A 9,924-nucleotide genomic window follows, 5' to 3' on the forward strand; every position below is an offset into this window, starting at 1 on the left:
AAGTGCAGATGAAAACTGCAATCCTCTTTCCAGCCTTCTGCTCCTGTATTGTTGTGTCCCTGGCAGGGCCCAGAGCCGCTCAGAGTGTGGGAGAAAGATTACTGACAGTGCCCTGAGCCCTGGCTTCCCGGGGACTCTCCTCTGGCGGGGGGGTGTCTGGCCCTCTGATCTCTCTTGCAGTTTGCTGATCACGTTTGGATTTAGCTGCCCTTCCTGGGCTCCAAGGCCTGGGCCACTGATGCTGAAGGATAACTCTGAAAAGATTTGCAGGGGGAAAGAAGAAAGGAGAGGGCTTCACCTCCCCCACCCCCTTTTCTAATCCTTTTTGCAATCTGATTTCTTTCCCTCCTCTTCCCCCCACCCCCCTGAGTCACTTGGGCTGGTGATTTTCCTCAGGCAGTTCCAGAGCCCGGTGCTCGTTTATCCCAAGGCAGAGGCTCCCCCTTTTTTTCTTTAGCTGGGAAAATGCTCCTTGTGCATCAGGACAAATAAAGTCCCTCCTCGCAGATCAAAGTGGCGCAGCATCAGACGGCTCCACGCGCTCGGGCTCGCGCTGCGGCCGCGGCCCCCCCAGCCCCAAACTGGAGGCGGCTGCTGCTGACAATACAAAACTTTCCTCTGTTTCCCTCCAAATGTTTCCACCTCTTGGGCTCAGCCAGTCGCTTCTCTCCACCCGGATGCTGCATGTCCCAGGCTACCTCTGCTGCAAACCTCTCCCCTCTGGTCCCTTGCAGGGCTCCCGCTTGCCTCTCATGGGGGGGGGGGGGAGGCTGGGCTCGCTCCCCCGGCTTTGCAAACGAGGATGACCCGCTCTTTGTTCTGCAAACTCTTTGATCTTCTCTCCTTTGCAAAGCTTCCCCCAGCCGGCGGAGGTTTCGCCTCCTCGAGGCTGAGCTCGCGGCAGGCTCCCTTTTGCTTCTCCTCCGTGGCAGCGACTTCCCCTTTGCAGCTCCCTCCTTGAGGACCCTTGTCTTTAGCGCTGGGATCCTAGCGCTCGCTCTTCCCATTCACATTTCCTCCTTGCTTCCCTGATCGAGTCCCTCCAATGTAATCCCCCAGCTGCCGGCCTCTCCCGCCTCCTCTCCCCTCAGGATCCTGGGAGCGCCGCTTTGAGTTTGGCTTTGCCCCTCTCGGGCTTTGCAGCGTGTGTGCAGTTCCCCCCTTGGCTCGCAGCATCGGGGCTGCCTGCGCTGCTCCGCTCTCCAGTGACTCTTCAACCAGCCCCCAGCTGCTCTGACGTTGGAGAAGGAGGGTCCCCACATGCACACGGAGTGAATGAATGAATGAATGAATGACTACGTGAATGAATCAATCCGTGAATCCGAGGCCATGGACAGAACAGGGCAGCGGAGAGAGGGAGAAATCCCACACAAGGGTTACAAATATGGTCAGACACAACCGAGGTTTCAAGCCCTCTGAGCTCAGCGTTTTACACTGGCAGCTCCTAGGAGGCAGAGCCTTTTCGCAGAGCTGGGGCTGCTGCTGGACAGATTTACAATCGGGCACGTTGATTGCGGGGTGCTGAACTTCGCTTTGCATTAGCTGGCCATGTTCCATGTGATGGCATTCTCGCTGTGCATGACACAGGGGCACGGGAGGTAGGGATTAGCCAATCAGCCTGGCTGCAAGGAGAGATTTGGACTCATCCTCAGGACTCGCCCTGTCTAAACGAGGCTTGCTTGCCACAAATAAACAAACAGTCCGCGGGTGCAGCACCACACAGGGGATCTCTCGTAGCCAAGGTGCTGGTGCTTTAAGGAGTGCCACATGGATCTGTTCTGAGCAGAGATGGATGGCAGCCACACAGGGATTAGAACACTAGCAGCTGCCCAAAGCCCCATCTACATCAGCGTTCCTACATTGCCGTGGACATTTTTTGTTATACATGTTATTGTGCCTGTTATTTGTATTAAGATCGTGCCAAAGAGGCCCTCAACCAAGATTAGGGCCCCATTGTGCTACCCATGGTACAAATAATAGCGAGGGGCAGTTCCTACGCAAAGAAAGCTGACAATCGAAACAGACAAGGCAGGGCGGTGGAGGCAGCAGGCACAGAAAGGTGACAGCAGAATAGTGCCAGTCTCCTGCCTTCCAGTTCAGGGCCCTGTCCATTAGCTCTCTCCCCATATTTTTTTGGGGGGAAAAAAGCCAATGTAGCCACCCTCTGTGATGGAAGCATGCAGGAGGGAGGCCAAGTGGTAAAGGGGGCAGATTCAATGAAAATCTAGTAAGACATCTTTGTAACACAAGTGTTGCAAAAGCTAGAGCTCTGAGCCCACTGAGTTACTGAGTGTACATGGTAGTGAGAGCACCTTCCATCACCCAGGCAGATTAGCATCAGAGTGGTTGACCACCCGTACCTGCAAGGGTCTCAGGAAGATGGATGTTTCACACCATTTTAAGGCAGTTAGGTCCAGAGATGAGATATAACTAATGCTGCCCCACTCCATCATCCAAGGATAAGAGACTGTTCAGGGCAGGTTTTTAATTGTTAGTGTAGAAATAGCCAAGCCAGCATTAACACCATAGAGGTGTGGTATTATTACTGCCAATAATTCATTCATACAGTGCTGCACACATGGATGGCACTTAACCAGCCAGAATAAGACGTGCTCCCTGCCCTCAGATCTCTCTTTAAAACCTTAGACCTCAGATCTCTCTTTAAAACATTGTCCTTTTCTGTTTGGATTTTCCTCACCATCCATTTTATCTTAACCATTTTCTCTTCCATTTGTAACTACCCCTTCATAATCTCGTGTGTCTCCATTTCTCCACTCCCCGCTTAAGTGCTCTCCTGGATAGAAGCTGGATCATAGTGTTACCCACACAAATTTCTCTGTTATTCACACACTCTAGGGGGACCCACCTTTACCCAGTTCCTAGGGCTCAAGGTGTAAGCCTCTTAATTTAGGCACCCACCCTTACCCTTCCATGGGCTCAGGGCGTAACCTTACACTCGGTGGGTTTGTTGGGTCTTGTACCAGTGAAAGAGCCCTACACGGTAATCTCCTACTTAACCTTTATTAACAATCCCCAAAACAGAATCCACATGCTAAGCATGCAATGCTCACTACTCCCAATAAGGCAGATTAACTTTTCTTGATGGCCAATCAGGCCATCTGGGAGACTCCTGTTTCTGCACAGTATGGTTGGCAGGGTGTTGTGGTCTGGCAGCTCTGATCTTTGGGGCTGTGTCCTGGAGTTGGTTCCCAAGAACTTCCTTTTGGACCCCAGTTTATATAGTGAAACTTGAGTCTTGCTTAGCTGTACCGTAACCAATAATTTTACTAAAATATTACTAAACAATTTTCTAACCAATCCTAACATATCGTAAAACAATCCTTTAACCAATTATACCCCACCTCCATAGTTGATTTACACCTAGCAAAATTCATTATGCAACAGACAGAAACATTCAAAGAACCAGACAGAGACCATACAGATAAACAATAGAGAAGTGGGGACAAAACAGTAGAAGTATAGATTTTACAATCACAACTATTGATAAGTGATTTCTTGCCAGACAGAATGATATCAAACTAAGTTTTCTTTAACCATCTTAAAATCTGTTCCTTTATCTGGTGATGGCGGGTGCTATTAGGACAGGATTGCCTTCTTAACAGTCTGATATTACATTGTTTTAATGTAATTTAGATGGAATGTGAGGATGTGACTTTCTGCTTCTTGGCACATGGCTGCTTCTCTCCTAATATGGCTGCAGAGAAAGGCCTCAGACCTTTCAGTAGGTCATGCTCACCTGCCAATGCTCTGATCCAATTAGTGGAACAGTTTGTTTTTCCAAAGAGCATCAGCTTGAGGCGCATTGCTTGCTGATCCTGACCCCAACCCCATTGCTACCATGGCCTCTCCCAAGTGAGAGCCTGCATTATCATCAATAGTACATCTCCCATACAATGTCAGTGTTAAGACTCACCATAGAGCCCCAGGAGAGAAATACATGCAGAACACCATCCAGCTCCAGCTGTGCCTGGGACTGCCTCCGCCCCCCAATCTGTGTTCCCATGACCTCTTCTTCAACTATCTCCTTCCTTTCTGAAATTCGTGTCCTGGTCTCTATGGACCCTCATGCATGTGTGTGCGGCAGGGGTCTCTGGAATAACAGAGGGCCTAGTGGATTGTTTAGGCCCAAAGCTGGCCCCCAGCTCTCAAGCATCCAAGGGTCTTACTATGGACCCACTGGCCCAGGGCAGATTAAGGTTTCTTGAGACCCCACCTGGGCCAGAGCAAGTGGAGGGCCCCTCCCCACCCCCTTCCACCTGCAGCCCTACCCACAGCCCCACCCCTTTCGGCCTCTTCCCTAGGGCCCGCCCCTGTTCCACCCAGAGTTCCCCCATTCTGCCACCTCATTGCAGCACCAAGACCGGAGAAGCTCTGGCCCTGGGGCCACAGCAGGGAGTGAGAGCTCCTCCAGTCCCAGGGCTGCAATGGGGGTCAGGGTGCTGAGGCATCCACTGCCACCCCCCATGCTTCTGCAGGGCACCAGGGTCAGGGTGCTGGGGCTTCTCCTGCCCCTCCTGGCATTTCTGCCAGAGAGCAGGTTGGGTGCAGGGGCTTGCTCTGCCACCCCATGGCTTCTGGTGGGGACAGGGGCCGCTGTGGGGGCTTCCCCTGTCCTGCAGCTTCTGCTGGGGACAGGGTTAGGAGCGCTTCCCCTGTCCTACCCACCCGCTGCTGCTGGGGAGCAGGTTTGGGGTGCTGGGGCTGCCCCTGCCCCACCCAGGCTCCTGCTGCCCAGTGGCGGATTTTTTTCTGGGGCCCCTGGGCACTGGCCCTGTTGGCCCAGTGGCTAATCCACCACTGCACTGGCCTTTATAAAGAGTGACAGACATCTGAGGAACCAGAGTCCTATCCAGCCCACTCAGAGGAAAATGCGAGAGGTGGGAGAAAAAAACCCACTGAGAAGTATTCATTATCATAGCATATCCCAAAGGGATGTAGCCTCCTTGCCGATCAAGCACAGAAATGTTTGGGTTTCCTTCAGACAACAGAATGAGAAAAAGCTAACAGGAAGTCCCAATCCTGCCTCATTTGTGTGCTCAAATCAGTATTCAGTCACCTACAGGCCAGTTTGAGCACCTGTGTTGGAATACCAGACCCAGCTGTTCTCAATTTCAAAGACTTGACATCTCTGATTTACAGATGGCTGAATTTAGATCTGAAATGAGCCATGCATTTCCGGGCAGAGATGTAAGTTGAGTCTCAAAGCTGGAACAGACTAAGAGACTCTCCTGGAGGCTTCACTGCCATCAGGACAGTGCTGCAAACGTATTGTGAGTAGGGACTAGACCAGAGCTGAGGGGCATCTCCACAACTCCTTCTAAAGCAGCCCATTTACATCCTGCATAACACAGGCCCATAGAATTTTACCCAGCAATTCCGACAGCGAGCCCAACAGCTTGTGCTTCTTGACCCACTTACAGGGCAGAAATCTTGTCAACATTGGTAAAAAGCAAACACACCCCCAAGGCCTTTTCTGAATTCTTTATTATGTAGAACAGATTATATTTGAACAATTTTTTTCCAAGCACTTTTTCTCCAGTGTTTTTAACATGCATTGTTACCCTTTTTATAGTCAATGTACCATCTGCTTCTCTTCTCCCTCCCTGCCCACACAGTACCCAGCTTCATGTTAATTCTCAACAGTGTAAAAAAAATTAGATATCTGGCATAAAATATTCTGGGGAAGCCCATTAAAAATGTCATTTAAAATGTTTCATATCTACAAAAGATCCATTATATATGTACATTATAGCAATGCAGAGGCAAAGGAACACAGTGCGATGTAAGACTTCAAAAGCTGTGGCTGGGTGGTGATTCAACCCTGGGGCTATGGAAATATGGGCCACCATTAGCTTTGGGGCAGCTAGCCTAAAGCCTCAGGCTCCATGGTAGTTATTTTGCTCTCTCGCAAACCTTTATTAGCCCCCTTCTGGAGTGACATTGAAAAACTGGAAATGCCTTTAGCTCAATACACCGTTAGGGGACTGCAGAAATACTGTCTGAAAAGGGTGTGGTTTGGCAAACAGTGGACACATATAGTGTCTGTATGGTTTACAGCGTGCTTCATTTGGTCAGCGATATCTCTATCTGCATCGACCCCTGGCCCATTCCTGCTGCTCCATTGACACACATGCCTGGCTACAGGTGAAGACATGATTAAGTTGCTAGCTGCCACAGCTTCCTGCATCCTAAAACCTCTCTCCCCCAGGCTCCCGCTAATCCTCCCTCCCTTCCAGCAGCCCAGGGGCAGATCACCAAACCTTGCCAAGCAGTAGCATGGATGCAGAACTGTAATGACTGCACTTGACCCTTGTGTACAGATACCTCTTCTGCTTATTAAACAAACCTTGCTGATAGGCAGGGCTGAACACAAAGCAAACCCAGCCCTCCCACCCCCAAGAAACTACATTCTATATTGCTTAATTACGAGCACAGAATATCTGCGGGTTAAGATCCATGGTATTCTTTCTAGTCAGTTTATTAATTCTTCATATCAAAAAATCACAGTTTAAGGCCTTTTAATAATACGCACTGTACAGTCCAGTCATCCCTCCTCCCCCACCCAACCCTTTTTTTGGGACACAGACAGAACAGAAGAGCTCTAAGCTCAGTACAAAGCACTTTAACATGAGGTAAACCCCAAAGTACTTCCCCTAGGCAGACACACTTCCCATGTGTGCAAGCCCAGCACACAAAACCTTTGAACAGGAATACAACTTGCAAGACTGGGAACCTTCACAGGAGTACAAGTCACCACAATTACACTTAGTTTAAAAAATGGTTTCAAGTTAAATGGACCACACCTGACTGCTTCTCTCACCTGATGGTGGTCACTTCAGTTCCAGCTCTAGTCCTGGGACAGTCACGTTAGTGATTTACCGGTACCCTGAGGCTGAACTTACGTTAAAATGGAACAGTCTGCAGCTGCCTTACTCTTCAATACACAGGTGCAACGGATATGTAGGTTCCAGCATGCAATGTTCTCAAAAGCTGAGCATAACTATAGTGGTTGAGATGGAGCACTGCATTCTGGGACATGTCTCCACAGGCCGTATTGTCTGCAGAGAGAGAAAGGTGGCCATGGTAGCAGTTTAGAACTCTGCAGGACACCCTCTTGTGTGTGATCAGATTCCCCATGTCTGTTCTCCCACCCTCTCCTCTGCTTCACTTGAATGGTCTGTTAACTAACCTCACTAATAGATGTATGAGTCCTAGACTGGAAATACCTGGAGGCCAAAAAACCTCTACTCTTGCCTCATTTAGGATACAAGCCAAACACTTTTCCAAAGGGGGAAGGGAGATAAAGTGGCAGGCAGATGGGAAGGAGCATTTCCATTTATATGGAGCTTCAGGAGGTCTGGAGCAGGCAAGGCTCAGACCCTTCAACCAGTGGGAGCTGCACTGGATCACTTTCAGGATCACTGGTCTAAAGCATGAGGAAAAGCCTTCCATACAGCAGAGAGGAGAAAGCGATGGTAATACTAAAACCTTTTCTTTGTTCATTGTCCACTGTTGGATCAGGAAGTCAGATTTCCCTTGCATGAATGGCACTGGGCTGCATTAGTTTCACTGGAACACTTCCCGTGCCTGCTTTCAGCAGGAAGGTGCAATTATGACAAGGGTGGAGGGTATTTCTGTTCTGTAGGTGTATAAGAGGAAAATGCTGCAATTCCCTCACTGAAAGATTCTACCTATCCCTGATAACTGACTGCAACAGGCAATAAGGGAGGGTGCAGAAAGTGCTTTCACCCCCACAAGGAATTGGACCAGCTCATGCCCAGGAGCTCTGGATTAGAGCAAAGTGTGCTTTACCAGTAACCACAGGGACCCTGAGTGGAAAAAACTTCTCAAGTTGCTCCTCAGAAGTAAAAAGACATGTGCACATCAGAGATACAGAAATCAAACAGTGTTAAAAAAAAAAATAGTGTGCACGCAGAGACATTGTACAAATGCTTGTCCCCTAGGGTACAAACCAAATCCTGGATATTTTGATACCAAAAAAATAAACAGTCCCCTCTCTCCCACAGGAACGAAAAGAAATAGAATGGTGACTACAGATCATGAGAACTTCATGTGCCTCCTTAACTCTAGAAAAAGATCTCCCAGTGGGGGAAGGCTAGTCCCCAGCAGGATGCAAGGACTACATCCTTCACTAGTTCACAGTGGCCTCCCTTCAAGCTGAGTGTAAGACTGTGGACAACCCTTTAGGTTTAATAAAACAGACCTCAGCACTAGCACTGTGTGTTTTAAAGTCCTCTCCAGCTCAGGAAGTAAGCTTTCCCCTCTTCCTTAACTCCATTCTCCAGATATGCTGTCACACAACAAGGGTCAAAATTCAGTGAAGGAACAGTACAAAGAGAAACCCTCTGCACAAGGCCAGCCTTAATTCTGTCTTGGAGCTATGCATCTCTTTATATAACGGGGGGAAAACAGAGTAATTTTCAATTAAAGCTGCTCATAAAAGTTGGCAGAGGTCTGCATCCTAAGCAGCCTCTCTCCTCCTCATTTCACTCTAAGAGCGTCTTTCATTTACTATTTCTGCAAGGACAAAAAGGGCATGAATTTTACTTCTGGTGAAAGCTTTGCAACTGCTGAGTCAGCAATCCCCCCCCATCCCTGGGTACAATGGCATCCCATTTCCACATGAAGGCAAGCATAGTCTGATGCAGCAGGGACCTGCTCTTTCATTTCTGGGGATGACATTTTCAATGGCTCTTGAAAGATTTCCCTAGCTTTTAAGACCTGACTAACTGAACACAATGTGCCAAAGCTCAAGCTCTTAACATGTTTTTGGAAGCAATTTATCTAGTTATCAGATTTTGGCCAAACACGGCCTCCTGAACATAGGCCTCCTGAACCAGAAAAAAAAAATCCCACTTCCCATACAGGATGCAGTACAGACCCCAGGGTGATCCAAGACTGAAATTTAATCAAGTGGTTTCCCAATGTTAGCTGGGCAGAGTGTGATTGAGCCAAGTCTTAGGAATGGATACAGTATTTAATATGATGGTGTACCATGATGTAATGGTTATTGCCACAAGTCATCCCAAACAACTGTCATAGAACCCAATCGCATATTAACTATTTTGAGACTTTTTAAAAAAAACAGCAAACCTATTTTAGAAATACTTTAAAGGAGTTTAATAAAGTAATGTATTAGATTTTTCATTACCCTCTGTCTACAAAGCCAGACTGCCTTAGCATCGAGAGACCAAATGCACAGGAAGAGGGAAAGAAATTAGGACTAACGTTTTTAGAATTTAAAATAAGTTTTCTGGGAGTTAGCATGTCACAATTTTAAAGGGCTATTAGGTTGATCACATGGGGTCAGATACAAGTGCCCTGTACAGCCCTGAGAAGCCTCAAAATCCCAGGTCCCCACTGACCTACAGCCTGTATTTCTGGCTCTGATAGCTTTAAGGACTGATTTCATACAAGCTATCACTTGACCAGGCCTGGAGTGTCTTCAGGTCTGGAGCTTTGATCAGGAATTCTTGGGATGATCTTATCCAGCTTCCTGCCACATTTAGCAGAGGGGAAAAAAACAGCAGCTATTTTTATGATAGGACCTTTTAAAAAGCAGCAGCTATCTGAGCTACTCATCGGTTTGGAATGTTACAAGCAGTCCTGGCTGAGAAGACTTAATGGGCAGAGTGCAGGTGAAGAGGGTCAAAGGGGCAAAATAAACTCAGATCATTCCAGGACTTTGCAGTTTATTCCATGACGGAAGAAATAAAGGAAATTATTCTATGGTTATCATGACCACATGTGAGGTTTGGACATATTGTATGGATAGATCAATTCCAGCAAACAAAACATCTTCAGTGGAGTGGATATACTGGAGAACTTATCCGTGGCTATTTCAATTCATAATTTCAACTTACATTTTTATAACTTCTGATT

The sequence above is a fragment of the Terrapene carolina genome, unplaced genomic scaffold, assembly GCF_002925995.2.
Source record: "Terrapene carolina triunguis isolate 2854851 unplaced genomic scaffold, T_m_triunguis-2.0 Scaffold96, whole genome shotgun sequence".
Lineage (NCBI taxonomy): Eukaryota > Metazoa > Chordata > Testudines > Emydidae > Terrapene > Terrapene triunguis.